We start from the raw sequence: 23,158 nt of genomic DNA on the forward strand, positions 1-23,158 counted from the left end.
TAAACGTCTTATTTTGAGAAGTGTCTGTTCATGTGCCTCACCCACTTTTTGATGGGGTTGCTTTTTCTTGTAAATGTGTTTAAGTTTCTTGTAGATTCTGGATATTAGCCTTTTGTCAGATGTGTAGATTAAACATTGCAAGCTGAAACTAGATAACTGATGTAAACTTCTGGAGAAACCATAGCAACTTATACATAAACAACCTTTATGCCTGCTGATGTGTAGACTACACAAAAGGTACACATGAACACTGGGTTCAGACTGCAATTCAGAGAATTGTGTCAGATTGCCATTGAAATTGAAAGATGCTTCAGAAACTCTAGGAAACCTAGTCTATAGACTGCTCCAGATATTACAGGTGAGCCAACATACAACTAAAAGAGTTAGAGTGATGTTTGCCAAACAAATTACTCTAATTGAAGCAGCAGTTGTGTGACTTGAATACGGTTCCAAAACTATACTGTCCCTTTGTAACTGTCACTTCCCTTTGCCCTTTTCTGATTTATCTTCATCCCCTTTTCCATGGGACATGAATTCTTAAGAATGAGCCTCCCTAGTCATGTAGCATCAGATGAAACATACAGCCACAGGGGTCTTCTACAATGCTTTCTCTGAGAGCTTTTGCAGAATTGTGGGGCCAGGTGTGCTTGCACAGGCCTGTAATCCCAGCCTGACAGTCCAAGGCAGGAGGACCACTTGAAACCAGGAGTTTAAGACCAGCCTAAGCAACAAAGGGAGATCACATCTTTACAAAACAAAATAAATCAAATTAGCCAGGTGCAGTGGTGCATCCCTATAGTCTCAGACACTTTGGAGGCTAAGGTGGGAGGACCGCTTCAGTTCAGGAGTTCAAGGCTGCAGTGAGTACACTCTAATCTAGGCGACAGGGCAAGATTGTGTCTCTTAAAAAAGAAAGAAGAAGAAAGAAGAAGAAGAAGAAGAAGAAGAAGAAGAAGAAGAAGAAGAAGAAGAAGAAGAAGAAGAAGAAGAAGAAGAAGAAGAAGAAGAAGGAGGAGGAGGAGGAGGAGGAGGAGGAGGAGGAGGAGGAGGAGGAGGAGGAGGAGGAGGAGGAGGAGGAGGAGGAGGAAGAAGAAGAGGAGGAGGAGGAAGAAAAAGAAGAAAGAAGAAGAGGAAGAAGAAGAAGAAGAGGAAGAAGAAGAAGAAGAGGAAGAAGAAGAAGAAGAAGAAGAAGAAGAAGAAGAAGAAGAAGAAGAAGAAGAAGAAGAAGAAGAAGAAGAAGGAGGAGGAGGAGGAGGAGGAGGAGGAGGAGGAGGAGGAGGAGGAGGAGGAGGAGGAGGAGGAGGAGGAGGAGGAGGAAGAAGAAGGAGGAGGAGAAGGAGGAGCAGGAGGAGGAGGTGCGGGAGGAGGAGGAGGAAGTAAACACGAAAGCCAAAGATCTCAGACATCTCTGGATGATTGCCTGAGCAAATTGCTTTTTCTTGGCTTCAAACCTTTCAAGATGTATATTTCTTTGTAAAAGAAAGACATGCTGATTGTAACTTTAGGTAAACAATCAAAATCTAGCTCCTAAAACTCAAGTATTTTAACTCTCATCCTGATATTATTTATTCTCTGAGGCACAGAAGAAAGACAATATTAGATCAATTGTTTTCCTGCCCACTCCATCTCTTCCTACCTGCCTTCTCTCTTTTAATCAAATGTATAAATACTAAGCCTCCTGAAACCTCTTCAGAGAGAACACAAGCCCACAAGCCACTGAGGTTTTTTGAAACTTATGTTTTCCCAGGGTGCAGCATCAAGCTCTGGCTCAATAAAACTCGATTGTTCTAGACCTTTGCCGCAGTCAGTCATTCTGGATAAAAACCATGAGTCCTGGAAAGCCCTTCAGTAATCTGTTGCCTGCCTATTTGATGTGTACCTAGGTGAGCCAGGTCTTCATGAGTCAGACACTCTTCTTCCATTTCTGCCTTTCCCAACCCTACCACTCAGTGCTGTGTGCTCTCATCTGACCCCAGCTCCCAGGTTGTTTGTATTGGTCTAAGAAAGCAAGACCAGGAAGGGCAGGTGGAGAAGAAAGTAAGAGGTCAACAGCCATGGAATGTGGCAAGTGGGGCTGTCATCGCTCAAAGCCACACTCCCTGGGTGCATTTTATGAATTCTTCTGGATTTGGAATCTTTTCCCTGTGTGTCTATCTAGAAACACACCCTCCTCCTACTTTCTTCTTTTTACATTTTCTGTTTCTACTGCACTTGTTTATGTTCAGACAATGGCCATGCAAATAGTTGACAACAGAATAAAAAATGACCTTTTGTGAGACTTGGAAACTGGCCTTTCTTTTTTCCAAAAAAGATTGAGGTTTCTCAAAGCTAGCTTTTATGCAGGGCTGTGCAGTTCTGAGTGTAGTGTTAGGGAGCAAGTCCATAAGTGAAGGATGAGACAGAAAACAAAATGTTGGCTGTCAAATCCTGAAAGTAAATGGGACAAAAATCATTTCTGAAGGTGGGTGTCATTCAGGAGACCTTGTAAATCTTAGAGTGCCCTCTTACCAGATGAAGTGGAGAATGAGGTTAAATTATGGAGTTAGGTGACAGTGGGCACATACTTCTCTGCCACAGTTCTTTTTTTTTTTTTTTTTTTTTAATCTGTAAAAGTGGAGATGGTGGCTCTTAGAATTTTTTTGTCAGGACTGTAGCTACATAAAAAGCTCTTAGGATAGTGCCTGATGCATAGTGAGTGCTACATCAGTGTGTGAGTTATTATAATTATGGGAATGGGCAAAAGTGCCACCCTGGCCATCCAGAGTGTGGAGATACTTTCCAATCAGGGTCTAGGCAGGCCAGCTGGAGATAAAGCTGGTTAGTGGGGAAGCTCAACTTCCAGGAGTAGAAGAATTTAGGAGGAGTAACTCATGCACTACATTCCCTAAACATTCCTTTACCCAACAGTAGGAATGCTCAGAGTGGGTGTGGCTTCCGTGACAATCATTCTGTCCTGGGAATCTAAGAATGTGTCCTAGAGTTGACTGGCTTTGATGTAAGCCAAACCCAGAAATGGGCTTCAGGGCTGTCTTCCAGATAGCATTCATCTTGAAAAAGAAAACAGTCATCTTGCTAAAAGAATACCCTCTTCCGGCCCAGGTCATTATTTTTGTTTTTCTACTATGCCAATTTTTAAGGTGTAATGAGAAAGACTGAAGAATAAACTAATGAAGTGCATGTATGAAATAACAGGTTGAATTGAGATTGGTATACGTAACTTAAGAGAAATAGTGTATACATTTTGTACAAACATAAAAAGGATTTCTTGTTGCAACCAGACCTCTCCATAAAAATAATACTCATTGCCTTGAGTGGATAGCAGACTCTGTCACAAGAACACACCATCAGAGTCCTGAGAGAATGGGTAGTATGGTTTCTTTAATTGGCAGGTTAGACTGAGAAAGTTACTGAAGAGAAAGGAATTGAAGGAGAAGATGGGTGAGGGCAAGAAAAATGGGATGGTGAAAGGAAAGGACGAAAGGAATGTTTACCGAGGGTTTATCATGTACCAGGCTCTGTGACTAATATCTTACACATATTAATTTACTCTTACACTGTCATTTTCTGATGCAGTAAGAGTCAGCCTGACACTGCAGATGAGGAAAGAGGCTGAGGGAGGTCAAACGAGTGGCCTAGGGTCCTCCAGCCACTTCATAGCAGAGCTAGTGTGTCTCACTGTGGTTTGTGCAGACAGAAAAGTGAGATATGGAAGGAAGGCAAAACGTATTTTTGTTGTGGGTAATGTTTATGAAAGTGACCTGTATGAGACAAATAATGGCCTCTTAAAAATGTTCACATCCGGGCAGGGTGCGGAGGCTCACGCTTGTAATCCCAGCACTTTGGGAAGATGAGATGGGCAAATCACGAGGTCAGGAATTCGAGACCAAACTTGCCAATATGGTGAAACCCTGTTTCTACTAAAAATGCAAAAATTAGCTGGGCATGGTGGCAAGCACCTGTAATCCCAGCTACTTGGGAGGCTGACGCTGGAGAATCATTTGAACCTGGGAGGTGGAGGTTACAGTGAGCTGAGATCACCCCACTGCACTGCAGCTGGGGCAACATGAGTGAAACTCTGTTTCAAAAAAAAAAAAAAAAATCCACATCCTAACACTTGGAACATATGCATTTATTTTCTTGGAAAAAGCACTGTTCAACGGTGATGCAGTTGATTTTCTTCAGATGGGAAGCTTATTCTCGATTATCTGGGTAGCGCCTAGTGTCATCATAAAAGTCCTTGTAAGTGAAAGACAGAGGCAGGAAGGTCAAGTGAGAATGATACAGCCTGAGAGACTCCACTGGCCGTTGCTTGCTGGGAACATGTGTGACAAGACAAAATTATAACTATTTTAGTTATATATGGAATTGGCTTTTATTCATCATTTATGATTTGGGATAGCTCTCCCAATACAGGTACAGTGATGACTCCCCCTGGGCAATACAATAACATAACAGTGGGTTTTGTCAAATGCGGATCAGTAAACAAAGCCATAGAAATAAATTGATTGGTTAACATCAGAGTACTTCTGGTCACTATTTTTGGTAAAAGTTAAAGCAGAGGGAACTTCCTGATTATGCTCACTCAGGTAGACTGGAACCTTTTTTTACAGAAAAATATGATCTGTTTTGAGAGCTATCTGCTTCCTTAAATTTTCAGTGGGATTGTATAACATCTAGCACGTGTGGTTCTATTTTGGAGTGTCTGTACTCCCACTTAGGTGAGAATATGATGAAAACTTAAAGAATTATCATTAGTCTCAAAAACCGTAATTTTGGGCTTCCATCATTTCTTTTCTTTTCTTTTTCATTTCCTTTGGCTTTTTAAAATTTTTTTTATACTTTATGTTCTAGGGTACATGTGCACAACGTGCAGGTTTGTTACATATGTATACATGTGTCATGTTGGTGTGCTGCACCCGTTAACTCGTCATTTACATAGGTATATCTACTAATGCTATCCCTTCCCCTCCACCCACCCCACAAGAGACCCCAGTGTATGATGTTCCCTGTCGTGTGTCCAAGTGTTCTCATTGTTCAATTTCCACCTATGAGTAAGAACATGCGGTATTTGGTTTTCTATTCTTACGATAGTTTGCTGAGAATGATGGTTTCCAGCTGCATCCATGTCCCTACAAAGGACACGAACTCATGCTGTTTTATGGCTGCGTAGTATTCCATGGTGTATATGTGGCACATTTTCTTAATCCAGTCTGTCATCGATAGACATTTGGTCGGTTCCCAGTCTTTGCTATTGTGAATAGTGCCGCAGTAAACATATGTGTGCATGTGTCTTTGTAGCAGCATGATTTATAATCCTTTGGGATTATAAATATGTGTGTCTCTGCATGTGAGCTAGGTCTTCTGAATACAGCACGATGATGGGTCTTGACTCTTTATCCAATTTTCCAGTCTGTGTCTTTTAATTGGACCATTTAGCCCATCTACGTTTAAGATTAGTATTGTTATGTGTGAACTTGATCCTTTCATTGTAATGTTAGCTGGTTATTTTGCTCATTAGTTGATGCAGTTTCCTCCTAGAGTCGATGGTCTTTACATTTTGGCATGTTTTTGCAGTGACTGGTACTTCTTGTTCCTTTCCATGTTTAGTGCTTCCTTCAGGAGCTCTTGTAGGGCAGGCCTGTTGGTGACAAAATCTCTCAGCATTTGCTTGTCTGTAAAGGATTTTATTTCTCCTTCTCTTTTGAAACTTAGTTTGTCTGGATAAGAAATTCTGGGATGAAAATTATTTTCTTTAAGAATGTCGAATATTGGACCCCAGTCTCTTCTGGCTTGTAGAGTTTCAGCCAAGAGATCCACTGTTAGTCTGATGGCTTCTCTTATGGGTAACCCGAACTTTCTCTCTGGCTGCACTTAACATTTTTTCCTTCATTTCAACTTTGGTGAATCTGACAATTATGTGTCTTGGAGTTGCTCTTCTCGAGGAGTATCTTTGTGGAGTTCTCTGTATTTCCTGAATTTGAATGTTGGTCTTCCTTGCTATTGGGGAAGTTCTCCCGAATAATATCCTACAGAGTGTTTTCCAACTTGTTCCATTTTACTAGTCACTTTCAGGTACAGGAATCTGATGTAGATTTGGTTTTTTCACATAGTCCCACATTTTCTGGAGGCGTTGTTCATTTCTTTTTACTCTTTTTTCTCTAAACTTCTCTTCTCACTTCATTTCATTCATTTGACCTTCAATAACTGATACCCTTTCTACCAGTTGATCGAGTTGGTTACTGAAGCTTGTGCATTAGTCACGTAGTTCTCGTTTCTTGGTTTTCACTTCTATCAAGTTGTTTAAGGTCTTCTCTACATTGGTTATTCTAGTTAGCCATTCGTCAAATCTTTTTTCAAGTTTTCTAGTTTCTTTGCGCTGGGTTTGTACTTCCTCCTTTAGCTCGGAGAAGTTTGATTGTCTGAAGCCTTCTTCTCTCAACTTATCAAAGTCTTTCTCTGTCCAGCTTTGTTCCATTGCTGTCAAGGAGCTGCGTTCCTTTGGAGGGGGAGAGGCGCTCTGAGTTTTAGAATTTTCAGCATTTCTGCACTGTTTTTTCCCCATCTTTGTGGTTTTAACTACTGTTGGTCTTTGATGATGGTGACGTACAGATGGGGTTTTGGTGTGGATGTCCTTTCTGTTTTTGTTAGTTTCCCTTCTGACAGTCAGGACCCTCAGCTACAGGTCTGTTGGAATTTGCGTGAGGTCCACTCCAGAACCTTTTTCCCTGGGTATCAGCAGCAGAAGCTGCAGAAGAGTGAATATTGCTGAACAGCCAATGTTACTGTCTGATCATTCCTCTGGAAGCTTCATCTCAGAGGTCTACCTGGCCATGTGAGATGTGGGGTGTCAGTCTGCACCTAGTGGAGATGTCTTCCAATTAGGCTACTCAGGAGTCAGGCACCCACTTGAGCAGGCAGTCCGTCCGTTCTCAGATCCCAAACTCCATGCTGGGAGAACCACTACTCTCTTCAAAGCTGTCAGACAGGGACATTTACATCTGCAGAGGTATCTGCTGCCTTTTGTTTGGCTATGCCCTGTCCCCAGAGGTGGAGTCTACAGAGGCAGGCAGGCCTCCTTGAACTGCGGTGGGCTCCATCCACCCAGTTCAAGCTTCCTGTCCACTTTGTTTACCTACTTAAACCTCAGCAATGGCAGGTGCCCCTCCCCCAGGCTTGCTGCTACCTTGCAGTTAGATCTCAGACTGCTGTGCTAGCAATGAGGGAGCCTCCATGGGCATGGGACCCTCCAAGCCAGGTGCAGAATATGATCTCCTGGTGTGCCATTTGCTAAGACCCTTGTTAAAGTACAGTACTAGGATGGGAGTGACCTGATTTTCCAGGTTTGTGTGTCACGATTTCCCTTGGCTAGGAAAGGGAATTCCCTTCCCCCTTATACTACCCAAGTGAGGCAATGCCTCACCCTGCTTCCACTCTCATTTGTTGGGCTGCACCCACTGTCCTGCACCCACTGTCCAAGATGCCCCAGTGAGATGAACCTAGTACCTCTGCTGGAAATGCAGAAATCACCCGTCTTCTGTGTTGCTCACGCTGGAATCTGTAGGCTGGTGCTCTTCCTATTTGGCCATGTTGGCACCCTTTTCTTTTTTTCAAATGGAGTCTCACTCTGTGGCACAAGCTGCATTGCAGTGGCACGATCTCGGCTCACTGCAGCCTCTGTCTTCTGTGTTCCAGTGATTCTCCCACCTCAGCATCCCAAGTAGCTGGGATAAACTGCGGGATCTGACCAGCAGCCCACAATGCAACAGGCCTCTTTCTTTGTTTCCTGGTGGATTAGCTGGTCAAGAAATGAAACACACACACGTGATAGTGAAAGCTGGGTCCAGCGAGGTCATTGTCTTCTGGTCCTGTGATGCCACCAATACACTGGATATACCAGCATTTATTATTAAGTTTAGTGAGGGCGGGGGTAGGTTAGTGAGGGATTCAGGGTCATTTGATTATGAGGTTAGATGGTCACATTTGGATGAAGTAATTCTATAACATAACATCGGTATGCAGAAGTACAGTGTACAGAGATAAGAATTTATAACATAGTGTGGGCATCAGCAATTTCTAACACAGCTGTAAAACAGAAACACAGTCTATCTATATCCTATGATTAGCAAGGTATTAATCAGCAGTAACAGTTGCAGGAAAAGCTGGTTGCAAACAATCAATAGAACAGGACGTGTAGCTAGACAACCGGTTAAACCCAAAAATTCTCAGAGGGGAGTATGTCTAAACCCTAAAGAGACCTAGAAGAGCCATGGCAAGATAAGTACGTTCACAATCCTATCTTATCCATATGAACAGGTGCCCCTCATGTGTCCATTAATAGGCTCTCCACAAGGGTGGCATTCCATTTCCAGAGCTATGAACATCTGCTTTTCTGGGATAGGAATCTTGGTGATGTGAAACCTCCCTGAATACACATCCATTTACAGGCTCTCTGCAGGGGGAAGAACATCACACGCTGTTGGCTCATTCTGGCAGCCCATCCTGGCATTGTCTTTACACAATCCTGCATGCAATTTTGTATTTACAATAATCAGGAGCATTTCATCTTTTATTCCATAGCAATGGTTTCAGGGGTTCTCCCTACAGGACTACAGGTGCGCGCCACCACACCCGGATAATTTTTGTATTTTTAGTAGAGACAGGGTTTCACCATATTGACGAGGCTGGTCTCGACCTCTTGACCTTGTGATCCGCCTGCCTTCTCCTCCCAAAGTGCTGGGATTACAGATGTAAGTCACTGCGCCCGGCCCATAAACCACACATTTCCTTGAGTTTTTGAATTCCAACCCAACAGAAACAATTCGATATTTGAAGAATGGCTGCACACAAATATTTGCACACAAATAAAAATGTTTGTAGATTGCACCACATGAGGGAGACTACCAGCATGACTATCAGGATGAAAATATCAAGAGTTTGGAATATGCACCTTAGGCAAGATGCAAACCAAGTACAATAGAATAGATCAAAGAAGAAGCCAGAAGAGTCTAGTCATTTTAACCAGGCAGTACATTTGTTGATTTTTACAACTGAGTCTCCATAATGCCCGATGTATTTATCCATGTGCAACAAGAAGTGTCAGAAACTGCACAGGCTCCCACTTGTTTAGTTGGTAGAGAGCAATTCTATTTTCTAGCATTGCATGTCTATGTTAAATTAAAACAGGGAGTGAGAAGAATAGGCAAGTATAGAAGTAGAAGCGTAAAAAATACTCCATACATTTGAGGAAAAAGTTGAGTTAAAAATGCAGCTAAGGGCAGTTTTTGGGTGGACTCAAGGATCTCTTGTTATGTAAAAATGTGTGGGCCAGGTGTGGTGGCTCACGCCTGTAATCCCAGCACTTTGGGAAACCAAGGCATGTGGATCACCCGAGGTCGGGAGTTCGAGACCAGCCTGACCAACATATAGAAACCCCGTCTCTACTAAAAATACACAATTAGCCTGGTGTCATGGCGCATGCCTATAATCCCAGTTACTAGGGAGGCTGAAGCAGGAGAATCACTTGAACCCAGGGGGTGGAGGTTATGGTGAGCCAAGATTGTGCCATTGCACTCCAGTGTGGGCAACAAGAGAGGAACTCTATCTTTAAAAAAAAGTGTTTTTGACATGATATATCTGACACTGTTAACTTACTCTCAGAAGCTACTTCTTGTGAAATCCTAAGTACAGCATTATTCTGGAAAGCAAAGGAGACAGGCATAAGCAAGGACAATTTAAGAGAGGTAAGAGTCTCATCATGATTGATAGTCTTGTTCTGACATCTTGAGAAAAGCAGTCCACAGTGTAAAGTCATCAACTTGCTGTTGTGGTTTGTAGTTTAAGTGTCTCTAAGTTATGGTGTTGAACATTTGGTGAGCTCTGAAGGGGCCACATCTCAGATACGAGGGTATTCCCATGACATTTACATTGAGTTGTCCACCTCTAGCTTGTATGGCTTCAGGAAGGGAGCTGTTCCTGTTCTTAATGATTTCATTGGAGAAAAATGAACTGGAAGAAATAAAAGAATTCTGTGTCCAGTCCAGTCTACCAATGGATTATAAATACTCAAAGATAATGAACAGTGGTTCAATATGGTAACAGGTGTACTACAGTTTTTCTTTTCAAAATAATTTGTCTCTATATAGGGGTCTCTATTTTTATCAAGAATAATCCCAGTAGGATGAATTTTTTTGCAAAATAGGTTGAGTCTCAACGAACTTGCCCAAATTTTTTACCTAAGTGGAGCAAGAGTAGCAAGGGACCATAAAGGATCCTTTTAAACTTTGCTTTGCTAGATGTTTTTTAAGACTCTCAGATTAAACTTCCAAAAACCTCTTGAGACTAGGACGCCAAACCAAGGCCAACTTCAGACTTTGCCTGCATTCCCTATGGGTTTATTCTATGTATATTCATAGAACATCCCAGTCAAAGCCTTAGTAATATAACCAATGTTTTCAAATGTGTCCTGTTATAAAGAGAGTAGATTCTTACTGAACTTGTGCAAATATCTTTATTGCCATAAGCGTGTGAATACTCATGAATAGTTTCGCAATTCTGGGGCACTCAGATTCGGAGCAAAAGCAAATGTTTCCATTTTTGTTTACAAAAGTGTACTTTACCAAACTGCTGTAAAGTATAAATAGCTTAAAAGAGAAAGTTCACAAATCTGGAGATTACAACATTCAAAGAATCAGCACATTCTCAAATAAAAAATTATGAGAACATTATCGTTTTGATAATTTAGTCCAATAAAACTGAAGGTTTTTTTCTTCTTTGTCATGAATTTCATGAACGTATCAGACTGTTCATTAAAATTTTGAAAGTTCTCAGAGAGTCCAGTGGTATGATCTTGAAGTTATCAGAAACTTGTATTCAAGAGTCCTTGTCAGAGTCTTTTCCATATATCTCCTCAAAGAAAAAGCAATTTTGGACTCTAGCGGATTATAAATACTTCAAGGAAGAACCAAAGCAACTGTCTGGAAATGACAAAGATTTAAAATGACTATGGTTAAAAATCTAATGAGGTTTTTATTAGGTTGACTATAGTAAAGACACAGCTCACATAGAAATCTATTTACTTCTGTGGCATATGACACTATGACTGATAACATATTCGATTTCCAGAAATTTCACAGTTTTTAGAATACTAATATTTTAATTTTTTTCATTTTTATTTTTATTTTTTTGAGATGGAGTCTCGCCCTGTCACCCAGGCTGGAGTGCAGTGGCACGATGTCTGCTCACTGCAAGCTCCGACTCCCAGGTTTACGCCATTTCCTGCTATTGCATGGGGCTTGAGCATCCACTTTTAAAATGTTTTCCAGTGATTCCAATGTGTAGCTATATTTCCCATCAGATTTCTCTGGTTTCTCATGGCCTTCACTTTTTTCTATTTTGGTATCATGATTATTTTCAGGTCTCATTTCCTGTCTTAGGCTTTATGTCTCCTGGGGTAGGGACCTTGCTTTCTTCGTTTCTGTATCTTTTTTGAACACGTGAATTGGTCATAAGGAAAAGGTCTCAATCACACATACGTTGTGTTCTGAGTCTCAGGTTCAAAGGCTAACCCTAAAGTCTTTGTTCTCCACGAGGTCAGAGATTGCTTGTGATGAAGGTTGTGGTTAAGTCTGTAGTGCAGATGGTGGAGGGGAGTTCATCCTGTTTTTAGGCATAGCATTAGAATTAAGAATTTTATGTCTGTGTGGGTGATGGCGCAGGGATGTGTAGGAAGACAGTTCTAATTAGGATGTAGAAATTATACTAGGAAGTAGAGGTAAAGGAAGTGAGAAGGATTAGTAAATAGAGGAAATGTGAAGTTACCAAACAGGGTAAAGGAGATGCCTGGAGATTCCTGATTAAGTGAATTAACTAGATTTCAGAAAGGTAGTCCTATGCAAGGAAGGTTTCAAAGTCTGGAGACAAGAAGTCAAGCAGCACTTTGAGAAGTGGTTGAGCTTTATGGGAATGGAGAGAATTACACTATTGAGAGATGTGAAAAATAATGAAGAGGGTTTCACAATGTGAAATTGTGTTTCTCATTTGAATCTGAGAAACAAATGAGCAGAGGCTGGAGAAAATTATGTCTAAAAGACAGTAGGGTACAGGGAGCATAAAGGCCAGGGAGAAAGGGAACTGCAGGAATTAGTGCTGAGAAGCAGGAGTTTGGTGGAAGAAGGAGGAGATCCAGTCCCAGATACAGGCAAATAAGTCTTCTCCCTCTCCCAAGCATGGCAGTCAACTCTGCAGGAAACAGGACAAGAGAAAGGCCATCATACCTGTCAGTCTTCCTAAAATACAGAAATGACATCACGGCTGCTATATCGGATTATGACCAGGATGGAGGTCCTATTCCTGAACGATCTGTCATGGAAAGAAAAGAAAAGAAGGAATGGAGGTGACGTTATTTTACAGGGGGGAGCCTCAGGAACAAGCATGTAACATGAGGTATTCTATAACTGTTTCTTCAAGGAATACATTATTTCTGTTGGAAAGTTGATGGGAGATGATTATATTCCTGCAGTTTTGTTCCCCTCTCACCATATTTCTAGGTTGGTGATCAGTCTTCTGTCATTTCTCTACTGTACTCAGATATTTCAGAAAACTTTCAGATGTGAGAAAGGCTGATTGCTATTTTCTATGTCATTAGAACTTTCCATCTTTCCACCTTTTCATGGTTGCATCTTTTTCTCAGTGTCTCTGTGGTGGCAACCATGAATCAGACCCTGCCAGGTCTCCATGGCAGGGACCTGATTGACAGAAGGCCCAGGTCAGTGCATTTCAAATTCACCACCTCCTTTGCACAGAAAGCTTCCTTCCCACAGGCTCCCAGCAAGGGCACGAAAGCAAGCCTAGTTCTCTGAGGCTCTCTTTAACTTTAATGGGTGACTGGTTGGAGGATTCCCTATCAGCCTTGCAGAAACTCTCTTAGAACTGCATGGATACCTAAAACTTCTTTCTCTTTCTTTTACACAGAAGTCAACTTTGCATAGGTGTCTGTGGGTTCTCCCATACTACCTACACATCTGCCCCACATTCCCTCACAGGTATCTTCCATGATAAATTATCTCATATGTCCAATCCCAAAATGGATACATCTCAGTTGGTAAAAAATAACATACCAGGCTTGATTCTTTGCACTTAGCTTTTTTCCTTTCTCTACCACAAGTAGTCAGTAGTCATGTCCCAGTGTTTTATGTGGAACCTCTCTTTCTATATACATATGGAAATAGGTACTGTTGAGGGGCACGTGCTATGTGCCAGGTCCTGTGCTAAATACTTTACCTGTACCTCATTTAATTCACACACTAACACTGTCAGGTAGACGTTATTTCCATTTTGAAAATGAAAAGACACAAGCTTAGAATAGTGTAAAATCTCTCCTGGTGTCATATGGCTAGTAATAGGTGGATCTGAGATTTGATTCTAGGACTATTTGACCTCAAGGCTAATGATGATGGTACTAATATAGCAGCTGACATTGATTCGTCTGTGTGTGGCATCTTGTTTCATTGACTGCATGAAACCTTTAAAAGAATGGTATGAAGCAAGCTCTCTCTTACTTCAGGATATGAAAGAAGAACAAACTAAACCCAAGCACAGTGACTGAAGGACACAATACGGATTAGAGTGGATAAAAATAAAATGGAGAATGGAAAAAGAATGGAGGAAATTAATGAAATCAAAGTTGATTCTTCAAAGTAAAAGCAACAAAATTGATGACCGTTAACTAGACTGACTAAGAAAAAAAGAGAGAAAATTAAAATTACTAAAATCAGAAATGGAAATGGAGTCCGAGCATGGTGGGTCATCTTTTAATCCTAGCACTTTGGAAGGTCACAATGGGAGGATTTTTTGAGGCCAGGTGTTTGGACCAGCATTGGTAACCTGGGGAGACCCTCCCTCTACAAAAAAATTTAAAAACCAATTAGCTGGGCATGGTGGCATGCATCTGTAGTCCTAGTATCTTGGGAGGCTGAAGGAGAATAGTTTGAGCCCAGGATGTTGAGGCTGCAGTAAGCCACAATCATGCCACTGTATTTCAGCCTCGCTGGCCTACAAAGTGAGAGCCTCTCTCTCTATCTTAAAAAAAAAAAAAAGAAAGAAAAGAAAAGAAAAAGAAAAAAGAAAATGAAGTGAAGTGATTACTACCAATTCTAAAAAAATGATGATTATGAAAGTACTGTAAATGATTGTATGCCAATAAATTGGATAACCTAGATGAAATAGATAAATTCCTAGAAAAACACAAAACTATGAATAGAACTATAATCAGTAATAAGATGAATCAATAAAAACATTTGATGAAATTCAGTATTTTTTCATAATAAAAGCATTCTAACTAAGAATGGAAGGAAACTACCTCAACATAAAGGCAATATGTGAAAAACCCAATGCTAACATCATACTCAATGGAGAAAGACTGAAAGCTTTTCCTGTATGAGCAGGAACAAGACAAGGATGCTGCTTTTGACACTTCTATTCAATGTAGTATTGAATTGTCTGGTCAGGAAAATTAGGCAAGAATTTTTTAAAAGACATTCAAATTGGAAGAAAGGAGTAAAATTATTTCTGTTCACAGATGACTCGAACTTATATGTAGAAAATCCTAAAGATGGAACAAACCTATTAGAATTAATAAATGAATTCAGTAATGTTGCACAATACAAAATCAACATTCAAACAACAGTTGTATTTCAACACACTAACCATGAACAATCTGAAGGGAAATTAAGAAAAACATTTTAATTTTTATTAACATCAAAAAGATGAAAATATTTAGGAATAAGTTTAACCAAAGAGGTGAAATGATAATACCTGAAATCCATAAAATATTGCCTAATGTTGACATCAATAAAATGAAAGACATTTTGTTTTCATGAATTAGAAGACTCACTATTGTCAGGAGGACAATGCCACCCAAAATGAGCTGCAGATTCAATACAATTCCTATCAGAATCTCAGTGACATTTTTGCAGTGAAAGAAAAATCAGTCCTAAAATATGTATTGAATCTTATGACTCTAAGAGACAAACAACATTGAAGAGGAAGAATAAGGCTGGAGAACCCACACTTCCTGATGCCAGCATTTACTACAAAGCCCAAGTAACCAATACAGTGTGGTACTGGCATAAAGGAGGACTTAGAAATTAATAAGATAGAACAGAGAGCCCAGAAAGAAATACTTGCATATATGGCCAAATGATTTTCATCGAGTGTGCCAAGATTGTTCAATGGGGAAAGGACAGTTTTCTCACCAAATGATATTGGAAAAGCTGGATATCCCAGGGCAAGAATGAGTGGAACTTTTACCTAACATCATATACAAAAATTAACCCACAATAGATCAAAGATCTAAATGTAAGAGCAAAATCTACACAACTCTTAGAAGAAAACAGGAGAAAAACTTCATGATATTGGATTTCACAACGATTTCTTGGTTGTAACAACGAAAGCATAGGCAACAAATAAAATGGATAAATTGGACTTCATAAAAATCAAAACCTTTTATACATTGAAGAACATTATCAAGAAAGTAAAAAGGCAACCCATGAAATAAGAAAAATATTTGTAAATTATAAGTGTGATAAGAAATTAATTTCCAGAATACATGAAAAACTACAAGCCAACAACAGCAAACATCCAAAAACCCAATTAAAAAATGAACAAAGGATTAAAACGGAGTTTTCTCCAAGGAAGATATGCAAATATCCAATAAGCCCATGCAGAGTTCCTCAGCGTCATGAATATGTGGAGATATGCAAATCAAAACCACAATGTGACACCACCTCACACACTTTAGGATGGCTTTGATAAACAACAATGACAGCAAGACAAAACAAGTGTTTTCAAATAGATGGAAAAATTGGAGCTCTAGTGCATTGCTGATGGGAATGGGAAATGTTACAACCACTGTAAAAAGTAGTGTGGCTGTTTCTCAAAAAATTAAACAATAAATTACCATTCGATCCAGCAATTCCACTTCTGGACATACTGCCTATAGAATGGAAGGAAATTTGAACAAATATTTGCACATTGATGTTCAGAGAAGCATTACTCACAATAGCCAAAAATTGGAAATAATGGAAAAGTCCATTGAAAGATAAGTGGGTAGGCAAATGAGGTATATCTCTTCATCGAAATGTTATTCAACCTCAACAAGGAATAAAATTCCAATACATCGTGCAAACTGGATGAACCTTGAAGACATTATGCTAACTGAAATTAGCCAGACACGAAAGGATAATTATTCTCTAATTCCATTTATAAAAGATAGAATAGCCAGTTACATAGAGACAGAAAGTAGAATGGTATGTGCTAAGGGATAGGGGGAAAAGAAGTGAGAGTTACTGTTTATAGGGTACAGAGGTTTAATATGGTAAAAGGAAAAAGTTCTGGAAATGGATAGTGTGATGGTTACACAACACTAAATTGCACACGTAGAAATAGTTAATGATAAGTCTTATATTAGATATATGTAAAGTGTCCTGGTAGTCTTACACTCTATAAATACACACTTTTTTCATTGCCCCTTTCCTGCCATGCAGACCCCCAGAGGTGAATCTCCCTATTTATTCAAGTGTGCATCACTCACTGTCCTCTGTGCTGTGTCCCACATGCAGTGCCCACAGCCTCATACAGCCGGTGACTTCAGAGCCAGGACACAGCTCAAGAGTCTGCCCCGAGGCTCCCTCTCTTCTTATTTCCCTGCAGCCTAGGCTTCACTTCAACTGGCAGCTCGATTTAGCCGAATTCAGGACAGGTCACCAGGGCTCTTTCTCCACACATGCTGGTCTCACCCCAGGTGGAGTCAGGCAGGGCCAGTCACCAGAGAAGCCCAGAGCAGATTAGGGAGCGGTCTGAGCTGCTCCTCCTTCATCCAAGGGGCTTCCTCCTCTTATTTGGGGGAAAAATGTGAACTTGTTTCAAAGCCTCAGATGCTCCTTGTAGCTCATGGAGTAGGTGAAAGGAAACAAAGACGTGGAAGAAAGAGATCTGTTGGTGACAGCGAGAAGCAACGTGGCCTTGAGGACTCTCCTTCTTGTCCCTCTGTGAAGTCTCTTCCACCACATAGGGCTCAGGGCTGACAAAGCCCCCTCCCTACCCTTGTCAGACTGGACGCAAAGTCAGCCATGAGAAAACAGGAAAACAAGGAGAAGAGAGTCTGTAGAGACAATTTGGGAGGGTTCAAAAGGAGAATTTAGGATTTGCTTCTGCCCATGGGACACAGACTGGGAATAAAAATGTTTTCCTGACTCTTCTCTGAAAGTCAGATAGACTCCACCTAAAACCCTATTGCCAATGATGCGGAGATCCACTTACCAGAGACTCTGATCGTCTTGAATGTGGAACGTTCGCTGCCAGTGGCTGAGTTACGAACAGAGCAACGATAGAGCCCGCTATGCTCTGTAGTAATTTTGGGGATATAGATCCTTGGTCCTGTTTGCAGAAACGTCCCATTTATCGTCCAAGTATACTCTGCCGGTGGATTAGAGTCCGCGAAGCATGACAAGTAGAGGTTTTGTCCTGAACGGTAGTCGGTCAATGAAGGGAAAATGCTGGGGATGTCTGGACCATCTGGAGTAAAGGGAATAAAGCCACAAGTGATGTCGTCCAAGGGAAGGGGATGCTCCTGGTCTCTTAAATTGACACAGTGTCCCCCTGAGCCTAGACACACCCTCAAGTCCCAGCCAAACCCCTTCTGTGTTCACTGAGACAAGGCCTGAGGTATTCACCAGTTTCTCCCATCACAGGCTGTAGACCCCAAGTCTCCCATGACAAGAGCATCCCTTCCCCTTATATTCTTGGTTAAGGCTGTGCCTACCCAGGTTTCCCAGGGCAGGGAGTCATGTTCCGCTCGGGTGTCCAGAAACAAAATTGTCTGTAAGTGGACTTGAGACAGACTGAGATGTCTGGTCTCTGGTCGTTTGGATTTAAGCTGGTGGCCTGGCCCACAGAGGAAACAAAGATACAGAGGACATCCAGGGTGACTGGGTCACTGCAGATGCTACCAACTCGGTCCCATATTTCACATTCATAGGGTCCTGTATCATTTCCTGTGACATTGGGTACAATGAGGATCCTGTTTTTACCGGGTTACTTTAGCCTGGGACTGACTGGAAGTCTCTGACCATTTACCCACCACATGTAGGTGTAGTCCTGAGTCTTAGGTTCACAAGTTAAGGCTACAGCATTCTTATTCTTAATGGGGTTGATGCTGTTGCTGGTGATGTAGGGCTTGGGCAGCTCTGCTGTGTGGACAGCAGAGAGAAGATTGTCCAGTGTGGCACCTTTGATTCCTCCACAGGTATCCTTCAGTCAGAGTTGGCATCTCCCACCTCTCAGCCCTCCTGAGTCCTTGAAAGTCAATAGCTGGTGCATGTGTCACAAGACACATGCATGATGATCTAAGGGCTCAAAGACTGTGAGGCCGCCTGCTCTGTCTTAGGGAAGCACAGACTTTCTCAAGTGTGAATTGAGCAGCAGTGTTGGGTCACAGACAGACACATCAGTGGGAGTCACAGGCCCAGGTACCCCTCCCAGTCCCTCTCTAATCAGCTGACTGGCTGGCTCACCTTGGGTTCCTTACCTGGAATGTGCAACTGCTGGGCCCCTTCCAAATTCCATCCTACTTTGCCCCCCTAGATGTGATTTCTCTGCAGTTTCCATTTCCAAGTATATTCTAGAGATGAGTAATAATGGGACTTCCCATTGTCCTGAAACCCTGAAGATACTAAGCAGCCTGGCCTGGGACTGGATATTTCAGCAGAAATAAGACAGGGGAGACCAGAGTCAAGCCTGGAGGTCAGTTCAGTCATCAGGCAGTGGAGGCACAAGGTGGGGCAGTTTTCTGCAGGTGTTTCATGATGACTTACTTGTTCCAGTGACCTCCAAAGATAGAGCAGAGTGCAAAGAGTGATCTAGAAAGAGTGAAGGGGTCAGGCAGGAGCTGGTGGCTTGGGAGCAGAACCATGTTCCCTGTTTTGGGTTCTTTAAGTTTCCTCTCCTTCTGCAGAGGACAGGTGAAGACTATGCGGATCTTTCCAGAAACACATGTTGACATTTGCTAATGCAGAACGGACTGGTGGAAAGGGTAGGAATGAACTGCTGGAAATCTGGTCCTCATGGACCATGTGTGTTGGATGGATATGAGACAAATTTGGGGAGAAGTTTTGAATATTTTCTTTCACTGGACCCTCTACTCTCTGATTCCATGGGTTTGACTACTCTAGGGACATCATGTAAGTGGATTCCAGAGTGAATCTGAGAAGAGACTGTTGGTTGCCAGAAACTGGGAGTGGGGAGAATCAGAAGTTGTTCATGGGTGAGCAGTTTCAGTTATACAAGACTGGGAGGTTCTAGAGATAAGCTGTACAGTTTGAAGCCTACAATTCTCACAAATTGAGTATTTCTTATGCATAAGACTTTGGGCAAAAAGTGTTTTGAATTTCTGACATTTCTTGATTCTGAAATATTTGTCATGCAGTTACTGGTTTAGCATTCCAAATCTGAAGGTTTCAAAATCTGAAATGCTCCAGTGAACATTTCTTTTCAGCATCAGATTAGTACGCCAAAGTGGGAGGTGATAAGCCAAATAAATTCTTGCTCTTTTTTTTTTTTTCTCTCACCACATTTCTAGCTTTGTGATTAGTTTTTGGGCAATTCCATACTGGCCATGCTGCACTCATATATTTTTGAAGGCTTTGGTATGTGAGAGAGGTTAATTGCTATTTTCTATGTCATCAAAAGTTTACAACTTTTCATGGTTGCATCTTTTTCTCAGTGTCTCTCTTGTGGCCATCATTAATAAGAGCCTGTCAGGTAAGATTTAGGACAGATTTTTGTAATTCTGCAAAAAATGTTACTGGGATTCTGGTAGGAGTTGTGTTGAATCTGGAGCTCACTTTGGGTAGTATTGCTTTCCTAACAATATTGATTCTTCCAATCCGTGAAAATGAAATGTCTTTCCATATCTTGATGTTGTCTTTAATTTCTTTCAGTAATATTTTGTAGTTTTCAGGGTATAACCCTTTGACCTTTTTGGTTAAACTTATTCCAAAATATTTTATGCTTTTTGATGTTAATGTGAATGGAAATTCTTTCTGAATTCACATTGTTCATTGTTAGTGCATACTCTAAAGAATGATCTAGAATGAGTGAAGGTTACAGGCAAAAGCTGGTGGTTTTGAAGCAGAAACATATTACCTGTCCTGGGATTTTTATTTTCCCTCTCCCTTTGCAGAGGACACACGGCTCTTCCCTGATAGCCAGATAGGCTTCACCGGAAAACATATTGCCAATGCTCCAGGGATCCACTTACCAGAGACTATGATCCTCTTGATTATGAGATTTGTTCCACCAGTGGCTGAGTTATGGATGAACCAGATATAGCACCTTCTATATGTATTAGTGATTTGGGGCATAAAGAAGACTTGTGCTGATTGCTGGAACTTCCCATCAATCAGCCAAGAATGCTCTGCCAGTGGGTGAGAGTCTGTGAGACAGGATAGCTTGAGGACTTCCCCTGTATGGTAATAGGTGTATGAAGAAGAAATGGTGGGGGCATCCAGGCCATCTGGAGCAAAGAGAATAAAGTCACAGCTGATGTTGTCAAAGGGAAGGGAAAATCGTGGTCTGTGGAAGGGCCACAGTGACCCTGTGAGCTAAGTCACAACATTAAAGTCCCAGCCAAATCCCTGCTGTGTTCACTGGTCTGGAGCCTGAGGCACTCACCTGTTTTTCCTATCATAAGCTGTGGAACCTGATTCTCCCATGACAGGAGCAGCCTTTTCTCTCCCACTGTTGATCAAGTATAAGCCTACTGTTAGTAGTCATGGCCAGCTTTGATGTCCAGGGGTAAAAGTCTCTGTACTTGCACCTGAGAGGGACTGAGAGGCCTGGCCTTTGCCCATGTGTATTTGGGATGGCAGCCTGGCTCACAGAGGAACAGAAGATACTCACAGAGGAGATTCAGGGTGACTGGGTCACTGCGGCTGGAACTCACTGGGTTCTTCATTTCACATTCATAGGGTCCTGTAGTATCCTTTGTGACAACAAATAGAATGAGGATCCTGTTGTTTTTGGACAGCTGCAATGTGCGACTGTTACGGAGGCTGTGTCCATTTATCCACCACAAGTAGCTTACGTCCTGAGTGTCAGGATCACAGGATAAGATCACAGTCTCCGCGGCCTCCCTGGGGTTTAAGTTGCTGCTGGAGATGTAGGGCTTGGGAGTCTCCACTGTGCAGATAACAGAGAGAAGATTGCCCTGTGTGGCACCTTTGATTCCCCCAAAGACATTTTTCAATCAGAGATAGCCTTTCCCACCTCTCAGCCTACCCCAGTCCTTAAAAGCCCATGGCAGGACTATGTGTTACAAGACAGATGCAAGGCAATCTGAGGGCTCAGAGATTGTGAGGCTGCCTGCTTTATGTGGGAGAAGAACAGACATTCTCAAGTGTGAATTGAACAGCAGCATTGGGTCATGGAAAGATATGGGACCAGCAGTCTCAGCCCCTGGTGCCTCTCTGAGTCCCTCCCTCTCCAACTGCCTGCCTAGCCCACCTTGGGGTCCTCACCTGGAGCATGCAGTACTGGAATCTTCTTAGTTTCAGTCTTACTTTGTCCCCCAAGGTATGCTTTCTCTGCACTTTCCCTTTCCAAGGACATCCTAGAGATAAATGATGGAACTTCCCATTGTCCGTAAACCCTTTCGGTACTGGGAAGCCTGGCCTGTGATTGTGTACTTCAGCAGAAATAACACAGGGGAGACCAGAGTCAAGCCTGGAGGTCAGTTCAGTCATCAGGCAGTGGAGCCACAAGTTGGGGCAGTATTCCCAGCTGTCTCATAGCGAACTGACTTGAGCCAGTGATCTCTAAAGATAGAGCAGAGTCCATGGGATGACCTACAAAAAGTGAAGGCGACAAGCAAGAGCTGATAGCTTTGGACCAAGACCACGTTCCCTGTCCTGTATCCATGATGTTCACTTCCCCCTGTAGAGGGCAGGTGATTACCATGTGTATCTTTCTAGAAATACATGTGGATGTTTGCAAATGCAGAACTGATTGGTGGAAAGGCCGAACTTGAAGTGATGACGGAAATCTGGCCCTCATGGACCACACGGGTTTGGTGGCTATTAGACCAATGTTTGGGAAGAAGTTTTGCAGATACTTTCTCTCATTAGACATTCTACTCTCTGATTCTGTGAGTTTGACTACTCTATGTACCTCATCTCAGTGGATTCCAGAATGAATCGGAGAGTAGAATAATAGTTTCCAGGAGCTGGGGTCGGGGGAATAGGGCATTGTTCCGTGGGTGTGCGGTTTCAGTTACGCAGGATGAAGAGGTTCAGGAGATCTCCAGTACAGCTTCACGCCTATAGTTCATACAGATAAAGTGTTCCATATGCAGAATGCTTAAAACCAAGTGTTTTGGATTTCTAACTTTTTTTTATTTTGGAATATTTGCAGTAGATATACTGGTTTAGCAACCTACCTCTGAAAAATTTAAAATCCAAAATGCTCCAGTGAGCACTTCTTTCTAGCATCACATCAGTGGTCGGAAGTGTTGGATTTTGGAGCATTTCATATTTTGGATTTCTGGATTTGGGATGCTCAATTTGTAATACTGTAATTTTTGCATAAAATGTTGTCAGGAGTTTAGAACTCATGTTATGTTCTGACTCTAGTAACAAAACAAGAAAAGATTTGGGGGAAACATTAAAATGTTGTCATAAGTGGAAAGTTTTACTGATGGTCCAAACATCTAAGATCAATTGCTGATAGTAGTATTTGTCTTGATAACCAATTAAATTTTAGGTGTGCCATGAATTCCAGCAGGATTACATGCTCAAAGAAAGATGCCAAAGATGATTTGAAATTAGCAAGTCCTTTAGTAGAGAGAGTCCCGTTAAAAGGACAGAACTGGTCAGTGTGTCAATTACTTAAAGGGAGGAATAATGCTGAATTAAAAGAAGTGATGAGTGTTATGTTAGTAAATATAGAAAGAGCTTCCTGTTTCTAATTTCTGTGCAGAGTTAGGAAAAATGGGGAAGAGCCCAAAACAGGTATGTGAAATGCTTTCTTCATTTTCTCTCAACCTCAGGAAATACAACTCGAGTTTCAGTTTGTGTGAATTAGGAAGAGTCTAAGTGAGACGCCAATG

General features: G+C 41.7%; 1 long non-coding RNA gene across 1 annotated transcript in view; it reads left to right on the plus strand.

Moving 5' to 3' along the window:
* Positions 1 to 1,366: 1,366 nt before the first annotated feature.
* LOC139360293 (uncharacterized) overlaps positions 1,367 to 23,158 on the plus strand; it is a 124,000-nt gene continuing 102,208 nt past the window's right edge. Inside the window, exon 1 of the long non-coding RNA XR_011617594.1 lies at positions 1,367 to 1,883. This is a non-coding gene — a long non-coding RNA (uncharacterized lncRNA). The remainder of the gene's footprint in view (positions 1,884 to 23,158) is intronic.

This window comes from Macaca nemestrina, chromosome 20 (assembly GCF_043159975.1).
Source record: "Macaca nemestrina isolate mMacNem1 chromosome 20, mMacNem.hap1, whole genome shotgun sequence".
Taxonomy (NCBI): Eukaryota; Metazoa; Chordata; class Mammalia; order Primates; family Cercopithecidae; genus Macaca; species Macaca nemestrina.